This window comes from Diuraphis noxia, unplaced genomic scaffold (assembly GCF_037042655.1).
Source record: "Diuraphis noxia isolate RWA-SAM2 unplaced genomic scaffold, SU_Dnox_SAM2 contig0002, whole genome shotgun sequence".
In the NCBI taxonomy this organism is placed as follows: Eukaryota; Metazoa; Arthropoda; class Insecta; order Hemiptera; family Aphididae; genus Diuraphis; species Diuraphis noxia.
In genome coordinates, this window is record NW_028301712.1 from 39,972,029 (window position 1) to 39,992,022 (window position 19,994).

Here is a 19,994-nt window from a genome sequence, read left to right on the forward strand (position 1 = left end):
CTATTGTTTTGTACTCTTCAGGGGGGCCTAAAAAGTTTCAGACTCCCTGCAGCTTCAGTAAATTTGTGATTGAAATAAGACGCAAGTATACCTACTTATTATGCAAGATTTCATGTTTTTTTTATTTATTAAAATTTTAAGTTTGTTGCAAAAACTCTTGAAGCATATTTTATAAGATTGTGACATCTTTTACACTCCAATTAAAGTATGAGACCTTTTCCTCTTGTTAACTATGACCCCCCCCCCCCCCAAAGTGGCATGGAAAGTGGTTCCATACCACAAAATGACTAAATACGCCGCTGGTGTGATTCCATGACCATCACTTACATGGCACTTTTTCAAGCAAATATCAAAAACCTGATTTAAAATTTAAGTATCAATATAAATATTTTTTATTATTATCTGTATTATATTCCTAGATTTCCTAAATAGTATTATTTTTCTGAATGAAATAGGCTTTACAAGAGTAATAGTTCTACCTACTACAGAAATAAAAGATTGATAACAACATGATGTGCTCTTTGTATTATATGATATGTAACGTATAAAAAAATTGACGTTCAGCAGACAACTTCTGTGACGCCGGAATCGCCTGCATAGCATACCACAAAAGAGTCGACGAGTGCAAGACACATTGTTTATGCATGTACGGAGTATGTGTGGTAGGCCCAGCGGTGGAGGATAATGCAGTTTGGCGGGCCCGTTGACCTCCCCGCGCCGCGATGGTAACAATCGCCCGAGCCCCAACAGGTGTTGCTGGCATCGCGCGCAATCCATGTGTTTCCTCCCGCCGAGACGACCACGGCCGCGACCCACGTCGTCGTCACCGCCGTCCGTACACCGCCAAGTCACACGTGTGCCCGCGACCACCGCCGCGGCCCCGCCGCTGTACTGTAACACAATAATGTAGCTATGCTGTCGCTACGAGCGCGGCCGGCACGATGGTGAATAATAAGCGACGTGCTGTGTGTTGACACGTGCCTCCCAAAGACATCTGCTCACCCGCGCACACGTCGTGTACTCACGTACAACTCGGTACACGCGTGTAGCACTTAGGCTGGTACACCATCAAGTCATCATGCGGTATGAAACAAAACCCTGCTGGTCCCCTACACAAGACGTCGGTCAGCGGCGGTGGCGAGCGATTAATATGTCACAGTGTCGGCGACGGCGGCCGTGGTGGTATATGCAGGGGTGGTGGTCGTGGTGCCGGGGTGGGTCGACGACGGAATCGCGGAAATTGTCGATCACAAACGCTACGGCGGTAGCAACGGCCGCGGCGGCGGCGACACTCATCTCATCCGTTCGGCTGGCGGACGTCGGCGATTTTTATAAATATATATTATATAAGACGCGGCCGCGACGAGGCGCGCGCGGTGTGTATACGGACAGAAATAAAACCGCACGCCGACGGGTTATATTCGTGTCCTCCTATACCCCATGGCGGAACACGCACCGACCGCTATATACTGTATACATGTATACACGCTAATGCGCTATACTTAACTTTTGTATAAATAAATTGGTTAGTGCTAGGTCTTGAAATAAACCCCCGCGGCCGCCGCGTCCGATATCGTGCCCGCTGGGTCCCCCAGTTCTTCGCGAACAGCCCGGCAGCGCGGCTTCGGCATTACAATTATGCGTAATATCGCGACGACTAAAGATGAGCGATTTCAATAATATGACGTCTCCTGTTATTGTTGTTCGCGCGCTTACGGTCAGCCGCCGCCACCCCCGGTCACGTGATTTCGAGTACGGTATACTATGCACAAACTCGGCCACCACCGCAACCGTTGTCGTCGTCAAGCGGCCCACTAAAAGCCCCGGACCGAGGTCGTGGTATGCTCACGACCACGCGGCGGCTGCACTACGCCGTCGGATCAGTCGTTGACCGACATTTTACCGCAGTAAGTTTACTACAACAATAATAATGTATGGCCGTGATATGCATACACAATAATATTATGTGATGTATTATATGTACGGTGTGTACGCTGAAATAAAAAAAAAACCTTAGTCGCGAGCACAGCGTTATCACGACCGCGCCCGGCGCACGTAATCGTATAGTATACGTCTCGAGAACTGCGCCACACATGACGATGTCGGTTTTTATATTCGTATTTTATTATTCCGTTGCTCCCGCCGCGTACTATTCGTCGACGCCGACGGACACACTCTCCCGAGACGCGTATGATAGTACGATGGGGGCACAGTCGCGTCGTCTCTCGGACGCGAAGTGATCATACGGTATACGTGTACCGGCAGCGACGCGCACACGCCCGAGATTTTTGTTTTGGACCGGTGCCAGACCGATGGGGTTGCGCTGCGTACGAGTACGATGCGTCAACTGGTACCAACTCGGTATTCGGTATGTAATCTGCACCATAGATCGAGGACAGGATCGACACTTGGCGGGCTGCACCGGACGTTGTAGATAGGCACCAGCTAATCCTGTTACCCGCTTTCGTCCGCGTTGGTTGTAATCGATAAGGTGGAATTCAGGGATGTTACTATCCCTTCCTCACATTTAAACATTATAGTGCGTTATACGATTTTTGGCATAAACCGTTGCGCCCATGGCAGTGAGCTTTCTTTTAATGTTTTTCGCAGTTTTATGGTAGTTACTATACCTGTCAGCTGTTACGCCTATTTAGAAACTACTATATTATAGGTTGATAAATAGATATGTAATTAACGTACCTATAAGTATCAAATAAACACGGTTTTCAAAAATAATAACTAGGTGCATCGTGTTCAGAATGTAATCAACCAATCAACGATACTTTAAATTGGGTCGGCACGTACCATCCACCTCCTCTTAATAGTCATCAGCCTTTGTGACTAATTACAAAAAAAAAAAAAAAAATGGTTATTGAATTGCTCATGGTGTCTGCAGTATCGCATTGTACGTAGGAATCTAGCGTTTTCTGTTCATCGCAGTCGGTCTCAAGATATTGCTATCGTAGTACAGTTGTAGTCTGTGTGTGGCACTGATTTTGGTGTCTATATCCATGGCCTATATATGTAATGGAGAGATCGCTAGGAGATTCAGTCGAATATTTGGGAGGGGCCATAGGCGTAATATTCAAAGGATCCGATTTCCCACTCCAGTTATTGTTTAGCAGCGGTATAGTCATCGTTTAAAAATAGTATGTAAATAAAGCATAGATTTCTGAATCCATAATGTAAGTTGGGTGTATATGCTGATCTCTGAAGGTCCATTTTATGCTGACTGCTGTCACGTACAACTTTTTAAAATTTGAAGCAATAATGTTTCAATAAAACTAAATGTGAACTATTTATTATATTTTTCATAATCTAAAAATTCCTTTCATTTTTATTCCAATATATTTTAATAAAAACATCATCACGTATACGTAAATCAACCAGTTAATCTCAATTAATAGTTTATGAAATTGACCACTGCGGTCAACGGAGTTTCTTTTGTTTTTCCCAATATCTATTGTTTATAATACATTACTAACGATGAAAATTGCAATTAAAATCATATGGAAAGATCAATGCACGTTCAACCTTGTTGTCTATAATCAAAATAATGAGATTATTACGCTGTCTAGACCGGAGTCAATTGCGATTTTTATGAGGGTAGAAAGGTGTTGGTGAAATTGTATACAGAGTATAGGTTTCAGATGTGTTAATATTTATATTAAAAAATTATAACTTGAAGGATATGTATTTTCATTATTTACTTTAATGTTGCTTTGAGAACACTGTAAGTATTAAATAATATGCACTCTAATAGTGAACATCTTAATGTTTTTAAAATTTGAAAACATTAATGATCTAATTTAATTAGCTTCTAATCTAAATGTCTAATTAATCAACATTTAATTCCAAAAATTCGTTCGATTATTTATTATAATTACTATAATAAGTATAATATTATAATTATAAATTATAATCAATGGAATGAAACATATAAGAGCAAGGGTAAAAAGCGGAAAAGTGGATGTCGCTCTGCTGTACAGTAGGTTACAAGTGGGTTACTGTAATGGATGGGATTAAATTTGAATCCAATGATATTATATCATTGTATACGAAAAATAATTCTGAGTGGAGACGGTTTATCTATCTAGATTCTAGGATATATTTCAGATTATTATTACTGTTATTAATACTTATTAAAATATTTGAATTTCCAATGGACATTTTTTTTTTTTTTTTTATAAAGGCAGACAAACTTATAAGGAAATTCAAATTAAATTTTAAAATCTTAGATTTGAAAACAAAAATGTTTATGAATTTCTATCTATAAGATGATTTGAACATTGCCGTAATTTTTACGTATTTAGTCAAAATATGAACTTTGAATGCTTATAAAAAAAAACTGTGCCAATGTATATTTAATATTTTTCAAGCTTTTTACCCCAAAAATAAATTTTTATCAATATTAATTTTTAAAAAAACTAATAACTATCGAAAATTGTGTATGTCTATAAATATTTCAACTTAAATCGAAAAATTTTGAAAATAGTATGGTAGGTAGAATATACTTATATAAATATTTGGTGAAAATTTAATGTATGGTCATTTGTTTAGTTACATCAAAAACCAAAATCGATTTTGTCGAAAACTGATTGTGCGTAAAAATTTCCGATTTTTCCTTAATTTTTAGTTAATTATTGAAATTTTTTACTTTTGACCTCCCAAAGTACCAACTAGATTCACTTTCTGATCTAACAAGGTGTACTGAAGTCGAAAAACGAAGCATTTTTACTGCTCCAAAACGTGGTGACAGATACGCATCATAGTAAAATCAATACATTTGGACATTCCTCGCTCCGCTGAGAATCTAATATTGAAAAACATTGAGTTTCGTAATTTAATTATCAGATTTAATTTTATTAATTTTTTAAAAATTGAAAAAAACATCTGAATATTTTACGTGATGAAAGAATGATGTTATGTTGGTGGGTGGAATTTTGGAGTTTTTGGTAAAATGCCTTCATGACTACTGGAATGCGAAAATGCTCGATATATATGTACCTACCTATCGTATTTGTCCTGTATATAATATGTACCTAATTGTATCTATATATTTACGACATCTACGTAATATGTTATTATTAGCGCGTGTCCCGACATTATATTAAATCATACATTAAGGATTAAGGTATATACACGAAATACAGTGAAAGCTCTCTATAACGAATCTGAAGGGTCCATGTGATTTCTTTCGTTATTGAGAGTTCTCGTAATAGAGAGTAATTAATAGGTTTTAAATCAAACCAACCATTATAAGTTAACTTAATGTTATTTACGTAATATAGTTTTTCGTTGTAACGAGTTTCGTTATATAGAGGTCTTACTATATTTGTTTAGGTATAGATTATTGTATGTTTTTCATATTTTTTAATCAAATTGTTCATCATTTGTTTTTCAATTCTCCTACTACCATCAAAATGTAGTATAAATATTTTTATTTTTTTTTCATTGTAAAATTTTAATAAGCGAGTAATAATAATATACATAATATCTCTTTAAAATGAAAAAATAAAAATAAAATATATTGAATACACTAAACACCGTACGAGTATTAAAGTGTAAATTAAGAAAAAATTACCTATACACTGTCCTCGGTGTAAGCTGCTCAATATTTGGGACGCCCGCGTGAGTCACAACTCACAATAAAAAACGCTTTTTTTTATTGCGCACCGCACATGTAAGCAGTCACCCCCGCGAAAAAATGATATAAAAACCTAAAGGATGATGATATTGTTCATGCTATATAATATGATAAAAGAATATAAGACGTATACGCATTTTAATGAATGATTTCAGTTAACGGGGAGGGGCAGCACCCCGTTTCTCCTCCGCAGCCCCGTTCACGCCTTGAAAGACTTGGTCGTTTTCACCGATAATGGTTTTATTTCGTGTCGTTATCTGTACGGGCGCGTGATCCGCGCCACCAGTCAAAATTGAAAGGTTCTCAGAAACCTAATTGATTTAATTCACACCGAATTTGGACTTACAACGTATGGCACGGTTGCGTCGCGTCCTTCTGTTGCGCGCTTGTTACCGTGGTAACCGTGACGTCACTCCATTCGCTAGGACGTAGGTATTTGTATTGTATATAATATTATAAATATAAACCATTATATTGTATTATATAAGCTTGACGATATTCTAACTTTAAAAGTTTTCGTTTTACGTAATACCAATACCTACAGTGTATACCGCCTACGTCTGTGGTTCGAACACTTGTGAACACATTAATGAATTGATATGCCTAACCGATTTTTAAATGAATTAAAAGTTTCGCCATGTTATAAAATGATCACTGCAGAACCTCATGTAATATTGTTATTATGACGGTAAAAAAAATTAAGTGGATTACTTTATAATTAATAATATATATATTTATATAATATAGTCGTATATGTTCTGGTATTATATATGTATTTATATGTCAATACATATGATATTATGATATATTATATCATGCGCAAAACTGTGCATATAAATGATAGAAAAAAAATTTTCTAGAGACTTAAACTTAAATAAATAAATGGCATACCTATTATTATGTAGTTTATATTTAAATATGATATATGATTGATAATGATGTAACGATAACTTCAATACAATTATTCCATAAATATATGTGTATAAGCATATTATTATTTTTTACCAATAAGTTTCTACTACCTACCTAGTAGGTATCTACTACCAGTACTACCACCTACTATAAATGTGTTTTGAGTACTTTTGACACATTTCAACTGAAGTTTATAAAACATAATAACTGCGTACTCGTTTTTTGCGTATAATATTTTTATATTAAATTATATTTTTTTACTAATATACATTCATAATATTAATATCAATATGCAATAAAATATTATGGATGTAATATTATTAATTCACTTCCTTTGATAAATAATGTTTTTATTCAAATTCAAATTTTGGAATTTTTAGTACCTATACTGCCTATACTATTATTATTTATTACATATACCAACTAATACTTAATTTCAGACATAATGGATTTTATACATCATTTATGGCATGTTGTATGATTGAACTTATTTTTACCAGATAAATAAACCATACATTTTTACTGTAAATAAATTTCAAGCAGATAAATTTTGTTGAATATTTTGATGCACCTAAATCAAAATAAAATTATGAAATTAATCATTTTTACTTATAGTACCTATGGACTCAAAAGAGCATTATATTTAAATAAATGAATCATATTATGAGATAAGCCTTTTACACAGCTATTAATGATCAATAATAATCTATTTTATACCATTATTTTTTCTAGTATTATGTATAAATGTAACTACAAATATTAATATGAAAATGATTTATTATTTGAATTTTGTTAACGTGATATTAAATAATAATAACCTAACCTATTCTAATTACTTTACATGTTGATCCCTGATATAGTGATATATGTATATATATAGCTTATATCACTTTTATTAAATTATTTATTATCATGGAAAATTAAAAAAAAAAACATGTAATACTTATGTAATATTGTAATTATGTATGGTTTTATAAACATTACTTACTAGACATTTATTTTTAATGATCTTAAATCATAATCTAACTTATTATCAATGAAATAATTTTAGTGAAGTATTGATTGGTGTAATGTTTTTCACACTATTGATTATAAATTATGATATTAATACAAAAACGTTTCTACAATTATGCATTATGATATAATCATATAGATTCTATACTATACTTTATTACTTATGTAAATGTATTATCTACATCAATAAAAGTTTAACACGTACAAGCTACTGTAATTATTAATGAGGTCATTATTAAAACTTTCTCAGTGATTAATGATAACCTACTAGTTTCCATAAAATTGTTAAAACTGAATGAATAAAACTTACAAAGGTGGACAAGTGAGTACTGCTTTGCTGTTAAATTTGAAATCAACGATATGCCTATAATATCGTAGTATACGAATAAATGATTTTAAGTGACATAAACTAAGTATTTATATATATATATATATATATTATATTATTGATATTGAAATAATTAATTGAGTACATTTTTTCAGAAAAAAATTGATTTGAAATTTGAAAAAGTCATTTATGTGTGTATACAATATAATAATTTACTTAAACAGTTTCAAGTACTCACGAATAAATCTTTTTAAATTACAACAAAATAATTAAAAAAGTTATTTTTTGTTTAAACACCTAATTTATGTGTTTTTTAGATTTTTTGGTTACAGTATGAACTCATTGAGAAACCTTATTTTTAATTTTTAGTTCTTAGGTGTAATTATTATACATTGAACATTTTTAATCACAAAATAATTGGCAAATTTTCAAGGTTTTGTTAAAATTTGACTTTTAAATGCTTATAAGAGTTATAACAAAAAAATCATGGCAAACAATAGCATTAACTATAAGCTCTTTCACAAAATGATTGAAAACCGCCTTAAACAAAAAATAAATAAATTTGGTAAACTCAAGTGATGTAAAATTATTATTACATATTAGATTATTACATGAATGTCATGTATACATAATTTGGTTAGTTGTAAATTTGTGCCAATAAAAAACAAACAAAATTATTACAAACAATCAAAACTGTATTATATAAATTTTTAATCCATGAGATGAACATCCTAATTCATATAATATGTGTAAAATCGAAAGAATATAGAAGCCTTGTATTTGTGTTTCACTTATATATTATGATTTTTTTTTTTTAATTATCCCGCGGCAACTAAGGCCATTGGGAAGGGGGTAGTACTGTAGGTTCTTATGGAACTATAGGTTGGTTTTACACGTGGGTGAGAGTTTTTGGCAGAATTTCTATTGGGGCACCCGTAGGTTTCTGCCATGCCCCGGAGTGGGGGATGGCGGCACTTGTTCTCCGGACACCGTGACTTGCCCGGAGAAAAATGCGGCCCGAATGTCGAGGATCGAACCCGGTCCGGCTGAGCCACAGCCGACGCGGTAGACCACTCGACCACCTCGTCCTCCATATTATGATTTATGGCTAAGCTAAAGTACCTATGTGACTTTGATTTTTCATTGCAGAATAGTGCAGGTGTATTATTATTATAGATATATTTTGAAAGTATAATAAATCATCTCATTTAAAAAAAAGATTCCTAGTGGAATTAATAGTAAATAAAGTATACATTTTTGTAAAAAATGTTTCCAAATTCTTCAGTAAGTCATCTGTTAATGGTTTGTTGAAGTAGAGGAAACCATTGATTATTAAATAAATCAACATATTACCTATAAAAAGTTTCGCCCTCAATTTATAATTGAAAAATATGACTGCATGCTTAAAATATTTGGACCAACACAAAACAAAAAAAAATGTACTTAAAAATAAAAAACACAATTGAAAATTTTTTTCTTTCTGCGTTCTGAAAATTTCAACAAAAATTATTATGATTATTTATGTATTTATTATTGTGCTCAATGTATATACAAATTATTCAATTTAATTTAAAAATTATATAATACTTTATTTTAATAAAATGATTAATAGGTAGTGAATATTAAACTATATACTATATACGTATTTGCCATTCTTATTTCTAAAATGATATAAAATGTCTGTTGTTATTTATTTATGCATTAGTGTTTGACATATTTATGATAACCACGCCTTGTTATGCAAACATGTTAAAAGTGAGACTTTTAATTGATTTAATACAGTTTAATTAGTTAAAACAATCACTATCATAGATTTTAATAAAAAAAATATGAATCATAATACAATCTGAGATACATTATAGAATTGTTTTTAAATACGTAAACACTAATTGTTAATTAAGCAATATAGTAGACATTTTACAATGTATACCAAATGGCAAATGTTATCATAGTTATAAACTAGGTAGTGTCTTTTATAATTATAATAAAAAAAAAAACCAATAATTTTTAATAAGCTATAAACAGTGGTGCCAAATTAAATAAATTTGTGTTATTTGGCCCCCCGTGTCATAAAGACTAATTATTAGTAAATATTTTCAAAACATTTAAATGTTACGAGGTGACCCAAGAACACAATAATGTGTCTAATACAGGGATCGGCAAATGGCGGACCGCGGTCCGAATCCGGACCGCGGAAGGCAAAACTATGGACCCTGTCAACACATTGTACTTCATTATGATATTTTCTGTAATAGTATTATTATTAATACAGACATTTATTTTATTTTATTTATCAAACTCAGATTATAGTTATATCATAATTCATTGAAAAATATTTTATCGGGCAAGTAATAATCGGTTAAATAATTTACTGTAATAAATATATTTTTTTCATACTTTTAATATTGTAATTTTTAATATAAATTAATTGTAATAACTGAATAATTATTTTTATTTTTATACTGCTATTTTTAATATATAAAGATTTGAAAAAGATTTTTTTCACTGGACCTCATTGATTTATTATTTTAATCTTTAGGACTCCAATAGAAATTACTTGCCGAACCCTGGTCTAATATATTTATTATTTAAACTTCATAGACATTTTAATTTTAATTTTTTAGGCTTGAGAATGTAATATAAGATTCCACATAATTTCTTTTACTTTAAATTTAAAAAAAAAATTGTTATACATTTTTCATAATCGATATTATTAATATAGTTAACATTTTAACTACTTTTGATAGTTCACACTAAACCACATGTAAAATAAAGAAATCAAATAAAAACCTATAAATTTAAAAATACATATACATAATTTTGTTTTTGTAGATATTTTAGTGAGTATTCAATCAAAAAATAGGGGTTTTATTTATTTTTCTTTAATTCCAAAAATATTATTCGATGGAGTTTGAAAGTTTCTTGACATTACGTATATTATTGAACAATACCTTAGGTAGTAAACTTCAAAATATTTAAATTTATATATTAAAATATCTTTAGAAATATAGGTCTCCAATCAGTTTCGTTTTTTGTCGTATTTACAAAGTCGAATTCAAATTTATCACACGTGTACTTATCTTTAGTAGGCACATTCGACAAAAACCTAATGTTAACTTTCACAATACAGTATAGATCAAATGAGTTCCACCAGTTTTACTTGTATAATATATTATTATATAATAATATGTAACTGAAGTTACTTTATATATTAGTTACATAATTCTAATATAAGGTTATAAACTATTAGGACTAATATTTTATTGTTAACTTTATTTCTATGTTTAGGTACCCTATTATTATTATTTGAATTTTTCCTCATTAGCTAATTATTTATGATAAATCATTTATTAACTTATTCTAAATACAATTAATCATTATGGTTTAATATAGGTACATCAGCACATGATAATTTATTTTTATTGAACTACAAAATATATTTTCAAATATTATAATTAATGAGTTTTGCGTGATATTGTATGATGGAAAATATTATCCAAAAATGCATCTTAGACTTTTTTGATCCTACTTTTATTATTTCATAATACATTATAAATTAATAGTTAATACAACCGTTGCTGTTTTTCTTTTAAATATTCTAATAACTGCTTAGTCATTATTGTCCATTGGCGTCAAAACTGTTTACCTTAGGTATTTATATTAAGTTTGGTACTCTTACAAACTGTAAGAATTTGATATTTATAAACATATTATCTCGTTTTTTAACCATAGTATTAATAATAGTGGTTTTAGGAAAATTCGATTCTTAGAAAATGTTAATTTGAAAACCAGTATTTTCCCAGATAAATCGAAATAGGTCCTTTATATTTATACAGTTATTGCCATTATATGTGAAATTGAGGTGTTTAAAAAATCAGAACTCTTAAATCATAATTTAAAATTAAAGTTGATTTGATCTAGGGTTAATTAAATTTATTAAATCATTAAACAGTATGATACCTATATTATTATATCAGGTACATCTAATTTGAATAATATAAATTCGTAATTGATTGCATTTTAAATTAATTTCTATCCTAATTAATAATAATCATGTGCACCTATTAATAATGATGTAATAATAATGTAATTTAGTAAGTAACTCAAATATCATTAAAAGATATAATTAATAAATATTGTTACAAATTAAAAACAAAACAATTTATATTTAATTATGAGTAATTAATATAGATTAATTATTACTTAGCACAAAACTTAGTTACTAATTTTTGGTCATAGTATATTAATATATTGTATTGTACTGATTGTCTAATTTTGATATATGAATCGTAATAAATATCATTACATATGTTCACACTTAATATAAATAAAACCCTTTAAACAATGGTGCATACACATCATACACAGAGTCACTAAATTATCGAAAATCCCTGATAAAAGAGACCAAGAGATTTAAAAAATATTTTTGAAACAGATAAACACGACAAGTAATTGTAAACGTTTTAACAACTAAATGTTTAAACACGACTTCAAAATTAAAATATGTATATATTTTATTTGAAAAAATAATCTATTAGAAATCTCATGTAGTCATGTAGAGTATATTAACTTCTTGATCAATCCAGTTCAATAGTACCTATGATGAAAGCGCATGACAGTTTTAAAGCACTACGAAGCCACGTCAATCCCGAAGTATTAGGCGGGAGGCGCGTAAAAATACAGAAAATGTCGATTTACAAAGGTATTTCTATGGAGAACAATGAAGATAGAAAAATAATATACAATTGAAAAAATAATTGCATCAAACCGTATTCTGGTAGAAAATCAAAATGATAGAACGGTACGATAATATGATAAAAACCTTCGGCGGGGTTTTTACTCTCTGCGACCAATGGGCGATTTCATCAGATTTTTTTTTTTAGTTTCGTTCGCCATAAATTTCGTTTAACGACCTCGGCGGCGGGACTTGCGTGGTGCAAACTCAACAAAACACACATTGCCGCGTAGTGTTATTGCGCGTGAAACGGGATTACACCGTCGACCGGGATTGCAGACACGCAGATTTTCTTAAAAACAATATCTGGACGGTATGCGTGTTGATTACCCGACACACACACAAAGTTGGCTGGCGCACGCGCGCGCTATAGGGGCCCGGCTGTGCAGCTGCTGCACCGGTGGCCCGGCGGCGGCGGCGGCGGCGATAATATATTATACTCGAGCGAACACAATACGCCGTCGTTGAGTCGGTGGCCTCAGATTTACGCGGTGTTTAAAAATAAACGCGCTGGCGTGTGTGCGTACATGCGAAGGAAGAAGGAACGCGTCGTCGTCTCCGGCGCGGCGGCCGTGTGCTCTCCGACAACAGCTGGGGGCCGCCATTCCGTTCCACTTTGGTTATTCGCCGGCCGCCAGTGGGCCGGTGGAGAACTCGGAGAGGCGTCCCCGGGAGTGAGCTTAGGACCCGAAGAGCAAAATTAAAATTTATATATCTCGTCCCACCGTCGTCGCCGTGTGCGGACCGAAGTTTTTTTTTTTTGTGGGGGGGGGGGGGGGGGGGTGTTCGATGACCGCGAAAATGTTGGTCGGAAAATACAATTGATTTAATAAATACGCCGCAGTGGTGGATTTAGCGTCAGGCCAATACATTTTTTTGGGAATACTATAATTTTTAGATTTTGTAATGAAGGGTGTGTTTATTCAGAAGCATGGCAAATAAAAATGTTAAATAATAGCATAAACTATGTATACACACTTTCGATCTTTTTTACTTTCCAAATATAATGAAGAAAAATTCACCGCACTTAAACTTTTGGAATTAATTTTTAAAAATGATTTGAAGTCAGTTTTTCCAAATATAGAAAGAATTTTGAAGATTTATATTTCAACACCTGCCACTAACTATACTACGGAAATATAATTTCCTTCTTTAAAGCCGATAAAAACTTATTTGCGTTCAAATTTAGGACAAGAAAAATTAAACCCCTTAGTCATTTTGTCGATTGAAAGTGAAATGGCACAATAAATATAGTTTGAAGGCATAATTCAAACTTTTGCAGAAAAAAAAAGCGAGACGGAAACAGATAAAATAGTTTATTAATATGTTGGATAACAATAATAAGCATACATTTTTAAGTTCGATTATTTGGTGTTGTATTTTATGATAATACATAATTTAAATTTGATTAAACACATTAATCTGTTAAAGAACCTCCGAACGTAATTTTATGTATTCAATAATTATATTTGAACGCTAGAGCAAATTTATTTTTAAAAAATTGTGATAGGTTATACTTTAATAAATATTGTATTGGTGTACTATTCTCTTAATCAGATCAGTTTATAAAAATAACCAATAATTATTGTTTAGTATCAGTCTTTAAGATTTATTTTTTTGTAATATTTATGTTAATTAATCACTTAAAAACACGTTTTCTCATTGATAAGTTTGATGAGGTGGCAAGATAACATTTGCCTAGAGGTGGCAATTTGTGTTGATCCGTCTCTAAGGTGCGGTGATGTTCGATCGATATTATTAAAAACTACTTTTCCGCAAAATCGTTGCCATCCGCCGTCACGTAACAAGTATACGTGGACGGTATTTACTTTGCGGTTTTGGCAAACGCTGTGATCGACGGCGGCGTCACATTTTGTCTGCGTAAGGATCTGGACGCGAGCGGATCGGGCCACACCGCCGTCCCGGGGACGCCGCCATATAAGGAAAGCGGCCGCGCGGCCGTCTTCCCCCTCTCCGATCGCCAATGGCTAACGCGCGCGCTCGGCTTTAGTGAACGTGACGCCGTCAGCGATTGGACGATACTCGTCGACGGGACGAAAGGGGGACGCCGACGTTGATGTAGATCATTGGAGATGAAAAAATAATAAATAAAATCCGAGGGAATTCGATAGGGAAAGTGTACGTTCGACGGCGAATTTGTTTGGCTTGAAACGATCGCGTCGTCGCCCGTCTTCGTTGTTGTTATTGACAACATTGTAGTCGCTTGCTGTTATCGTTAGTTGTACAGTTGTACTTGTACACCATGCAGTAATGCACCACGCGGATATTGTCATTGATTCATTATTCCCAACGATAGATGATGAGACGACGGCGTACGACCATCGTTTTTTTGCAATTTGCATAGATCACAGTCCGAAACGGTCGACATTACGACAATAAATTATGACTTTATGATTATGAGTAATGACTAATGACTAATATAATGACCTACCGAAAAAAGATCGTGGCGTACCTATTGTTTATCCCGTCGCACCGACGTGACTTAATTTCTTGACCGTTTTTTGTACATTTTACTAGCGACACGTACTGTAAGCCCGTGATTGAGGAAAAATTCGCCCAAAAGCAATATAGTTTTATCCACGACCGACTAGTGCCCAAATTCCAACATCGAAATTCCTTATTTTTTTTAATTTAACATAATATACTTACACATCAACGACCGTCTAACGCGGTATTGAAGTCATCGGTATATTACACATGACTTTGTGTGAAGTGTTATTGTTCTGTGGTGTAAGTAAAAACTAGTAAGGTTGAATAATGCTCTAAAAAAATACCGAAAATTATATCTAAAAATTAGTAAACAAACACGTTTTGTTATAAATGTTTTTGATTCATTGTTATTTATTTTAATTTTTTTTTAACTTTACAGCTCCCAGTTTTACTTCAAAGGAATACTTGATAAACAATAATTTCATATTTATTTTAAACTTTCTTTTTTCTTAATTACTATTTAAATTGTACAAAAGAAATATATGTATATTTTAATTGTTATTTTAACAATCAAAAATACTACCTAAAATATCATTGAATTGCACTTTAAGTGATTATTTTTAACTGTCACATTTAAGCGTTAAATACCCAAGTAAAATTTCGTGAACAAAAATGAAAATGGTTAAAATAATTGTATAAATCGGAATTTTCTTAAAACTGAAAAATTCCATAAAATTGTACTTAAAAATTGTTCTTAATTCGTTCTTACACAAAAAGTATTTGATAATTACCTATTTAACAATAAATTGGAGCAGAAGTAGAAAAGTTGCAAACACAAAAACGATTATAACCTATACACTTCACATCACCTTTCCAAAATTAATAGTTGACATTGTATAGGTAAATGATGATCAAATTATTAAGTACCTACACGCATTATACAAATATTAAGCACGACCTAAAAACGTTATTGATACGAATATATAACTATATAAGTTATATCGTAGTAAAATATTTTCATATAACTACACTCGGACCGGGTTATCTTCGACTGCCGAGTAATACTTGAATTTGTGATGAGAGACGGAGCTACTTCTCATTTTTTCACATTATATCAAAACGTACATTTTCTTAAACAAATTGTATGAATATAAAAAAAATTGTAGATTAATATTCTTTGATATTATTATGGTATATTTATTCATATTTTACCAGCCTACCAGGATAAAAATATAAAATTAATTTCGTCAAAAATGAGTTTTTGGTTTTAATTTTTTTTTTCTTGTTATCGACGACGCTGTCGGAACTGCTTGTGCATTACGTTGACATTTTGGTTTTAATTAAAAGTATTTTAATTCTCTATTGTTTTCCATAGATAAATTACGGGTTTTATCATTAGATTTTAAAATAACCACGAAAACAGTATATTATATATAAATTCAGATATATTAACAAAAGGCAGTAAACTATCTAAATTACAGGTTTTCTCCAAGTAATTATTATTGTATTTACAGTATAACATACAAAATTCATATTTTTGGCTTAAATTTAAAATTGGTCTGAAAATATAATTATTATTTATACTATGTCAATGGTAACCAGGCCAACAGCTACAAGGGGGCGTGAGGAGACGTTTCCCTCCCTAAACCCAATCGCTGCACCCTCTATAGATATTAAAAATATTAGAAAGGATTTTAGATAGGTATTGCTCTTATATAATGCTCCCCTAAAATTAAGTTTTCCCTATCTGAAAATATGGCCTGGTTACGGGCCTGGTGGTAACTGAGAAGGAATAATATTTCAAATATTTATCAGTTGAAAAGAAAAATCACATTGTAATTATTAAATCCTTCCTAGTGTTAGGTACATTTTCCCTTCTTCTTATTATTCATATTCTTGTTACCTTATTATATATATTATTAAGGTCAAATACATTTGAGATAATCTAATATTAAAATGTATATTTTATTAGTTTATTAAAACTTTTTTTAATAACAAAACATAAATTATTAATCAATAATTATTATACATCACTTTTATGAATATGTTATGATATGCCAATGATATTAGAAAGCATTTAGCAGTAACACCAAATAAAGTAGTACTTGCTGCTTTTTGTCCTCTAGTTCATTTAAGACAATATGGGAAATGTTCAATAAAACCAGTAAAAAGTTATGAAAAAAACTGTTTTTTGTGTTCAATAGTTTCTTTATAAAAATATAATTATATACTGGATATTTTTAATGTTTGAAAATTTTTATATTACTCTCGGGATAATACTTGATTGTTAAAAACTGTTATCTGGTTTCTTGATAAGCTGCGTTTTGGAGTTACATCATATTATAGAAGCAAATGATTGCTTCATATGGGGCGAGGGAAACGAAGGTGCTAAGTTGTAATTTCCGAGTACTTTTACAATCAAGGTCATTGAAACGCATAATTTTATAATTCAATTCAACCACTGCTGCAGAGAAAGCAATGTACACTGTACACATGTACAATAATTTTTTTTTTTTTTAACATATTTATTTTAATTTGTACAATCTGTAACAGAAATTTACAATAAGCACAATGGAGGTTTATATAGTAGGACCTGGTTGAAGAAGCTATTCAGTAATAGCACTTCATGGTGAAATAGTTGTGATTAGTGGGCTAGTTAACTAGTCCACTAATAGATCACGACACCACCTACATTTTAAACGTCGTCCAGGGTCACCCGGGATTGTTGTTCGTGAAGAGAGGTTTTGGATGAAGGGGTTTTGGTAATTTGCAAGTTTGAGGTGGAAGCGTTTGTATTGAGTTTTAGCAACGTTTTTTACTGTCGGAATGAGGAGGTCCCTGTGTAGGGTGTCATTCGACACATAAAATGTACAATAATTATATTAATAATAGAGATATAACATACAGACGTCAGTCTATATTAGTTTAAAATTTAAAGCATTAATATAAATTATAATAGACTAATAGTTGTAACCAAAAATCCTGAGTCGGACAAACGATAACGGCTGCAAAATATTTCAATCTGGTACCGGGTTTCCGTATGACCGTGTCGTTGTCATTGTTGTGACTCCACTGCTGGAGTCAGGTGAGTCGTGACGGACGATATTCGGTTCTTTTTTTCACCTAAACATCAACAATGAGTCAACCAAATGTTATCATTAATTTTTACGACAATATTTTTCTCGATAAAATTGTTTGCCATGTTCTACTACATTCCCGAGTTCCAACCAGTGAAAATAATGTTATACGTACGTAATCTTACGAATTCTTGTTGACCTATATAAGATTTATTATTTATTTTGTATTTTTAATAGTAAAAAATAATTTTAATTTATAATTAATAACACGTGTATTGTGCGGTCACATGTGAAGTTATTGGGGAAACGTGAAACATGGATAATACATTGTTTCTTACATTTTTTGAATAATTATTATTAAATGTTCGACGTAGTATAAACAATACTTAGTGTAGAATGATACCTACTAAATTTATTTTTGACAATATCGTTCACATATAACATTGTGTCTGATATTTGGTCCATAATAGTGAAGTATTGAATTCTACTAGTCAAAATGTAAATGTCTAGTGATTTATATGTGTATAATAATAAATATCGGGGATAATTTGTATTTACTTTTTAGTGCATACATAGATAGGTTCTTTTTGATAATTTTAATTATTTTATTTGAATATTAACAGAACTTAAACTATGGGGAATGTGGACATGTGGTGTAAAAGTGTATGAAATACCAAATTTTTGTACAGCGGTATCCATTTTGTCTTTATATGTTGTTAATTTTAATACTACGATAAATAAACCTGTGGTGCGAATAAATAATTTTTTACTGTAGACAAATGGTTTACGAAGCTGGACATAAAAATTGCACCAATATACTAAAGAAAGTCGCTCATGGACGATGGACCCGAATTTATGCGTAAATACTTTAAATGTTGTAAAATAATATATATATTTCAATAATAGACGCTCTCCTCAAACATTTTGATCACATATTTGCATACATATTAAATATATAAAAATATGTGTAATATGTGTATATGTAAATAATGTTATATGTAATAACTCTTCCTAAACATGTAAACTGTTTCAGCCAATGGCCTCCGCTGCCGAGGCTTATTTCTAATAAAAAAAAATATGTTAATGGATGAAAATTTACGCATACGATTTTCAATAATATTAATTTATAATACAATAAAATATTACATTTTTAGTACAACTTTACATTTACTGGACCTTGGAGTTAAAACTAAAAAATGCTCACTGTCGCATGTATAAGATATACTCTGTAGAATCTGTAGATCAAAATGTATAATCTTTACTTTTTAATAATTAAAGTTAGTATGCGTTTTACGTGTAGCATGAAATCATTCAAATAATAATAGTTACCTGTATAAATAATATAATAATGATCGGGGCCGAATTGTTTAGTCTCGGCACTTCGAGAAATATTTTCTACCGGCCCGTAATTTACTAAAGTAGCTCATAATAGCCAAATTTTAATATTAACTAATAATGACCTTATTATAGTTATCACATTTGTTGACTGTATACTGTTATATAGCTTTAATTAAAATCGTAACGTGGCATTACGGCCAATTTCTCATATACCATCCAAAAATATTAACAGAATAGCAGCCCTTCGAGATTTTCTCGAATGCTTGTCTGGCTTGATCCGTCTTATTAATCCGGCCCTGATAATGATACGATACATTCTGAGTGAATGTAACTTAAATGTCTAAAATAAATTATGTATCTGAATAATAGTAGGTGCCATATAGAGGATATAAAATAAAAAATGTTTACAGATATCCTAAAAAATATATGAATGTTTTTGATTGATTTCTGAAACTTGGCATTTTCACCGTATTTTTGTTAAATAAACTTCAT

General features: G+C 31.6%; 1 protein-coding gene across 2 annotated transcripts in view; it reads left to right on the forward strand.

Annotated features, from left to right (window-relative positions):
• LOC107164945 (myocyte-specific enhancer factor 2-like) overlaps positions 1–19,994 on the forward strand; it is an 87,546-nt gene that overhangs the window by 23,099 nt on the left and 44,453 nt on the right. Inside the window, exon 1 of one of the 2 annotated variants that reach the window (XM_089220367.1) lies at positions 1,641–1,907. The exons of the other annotated variant lie outside the window; for it this stretch is intronic. The gene's annotated coding sequence lies outside the window, so the exon portion shown is untranslated. Of the gene's footprint in view, positions 1–1,640; positions 1,908–19,994 lie in introns of those variants that run through there. 2 annotated transcript variants of the gene reach the window in all.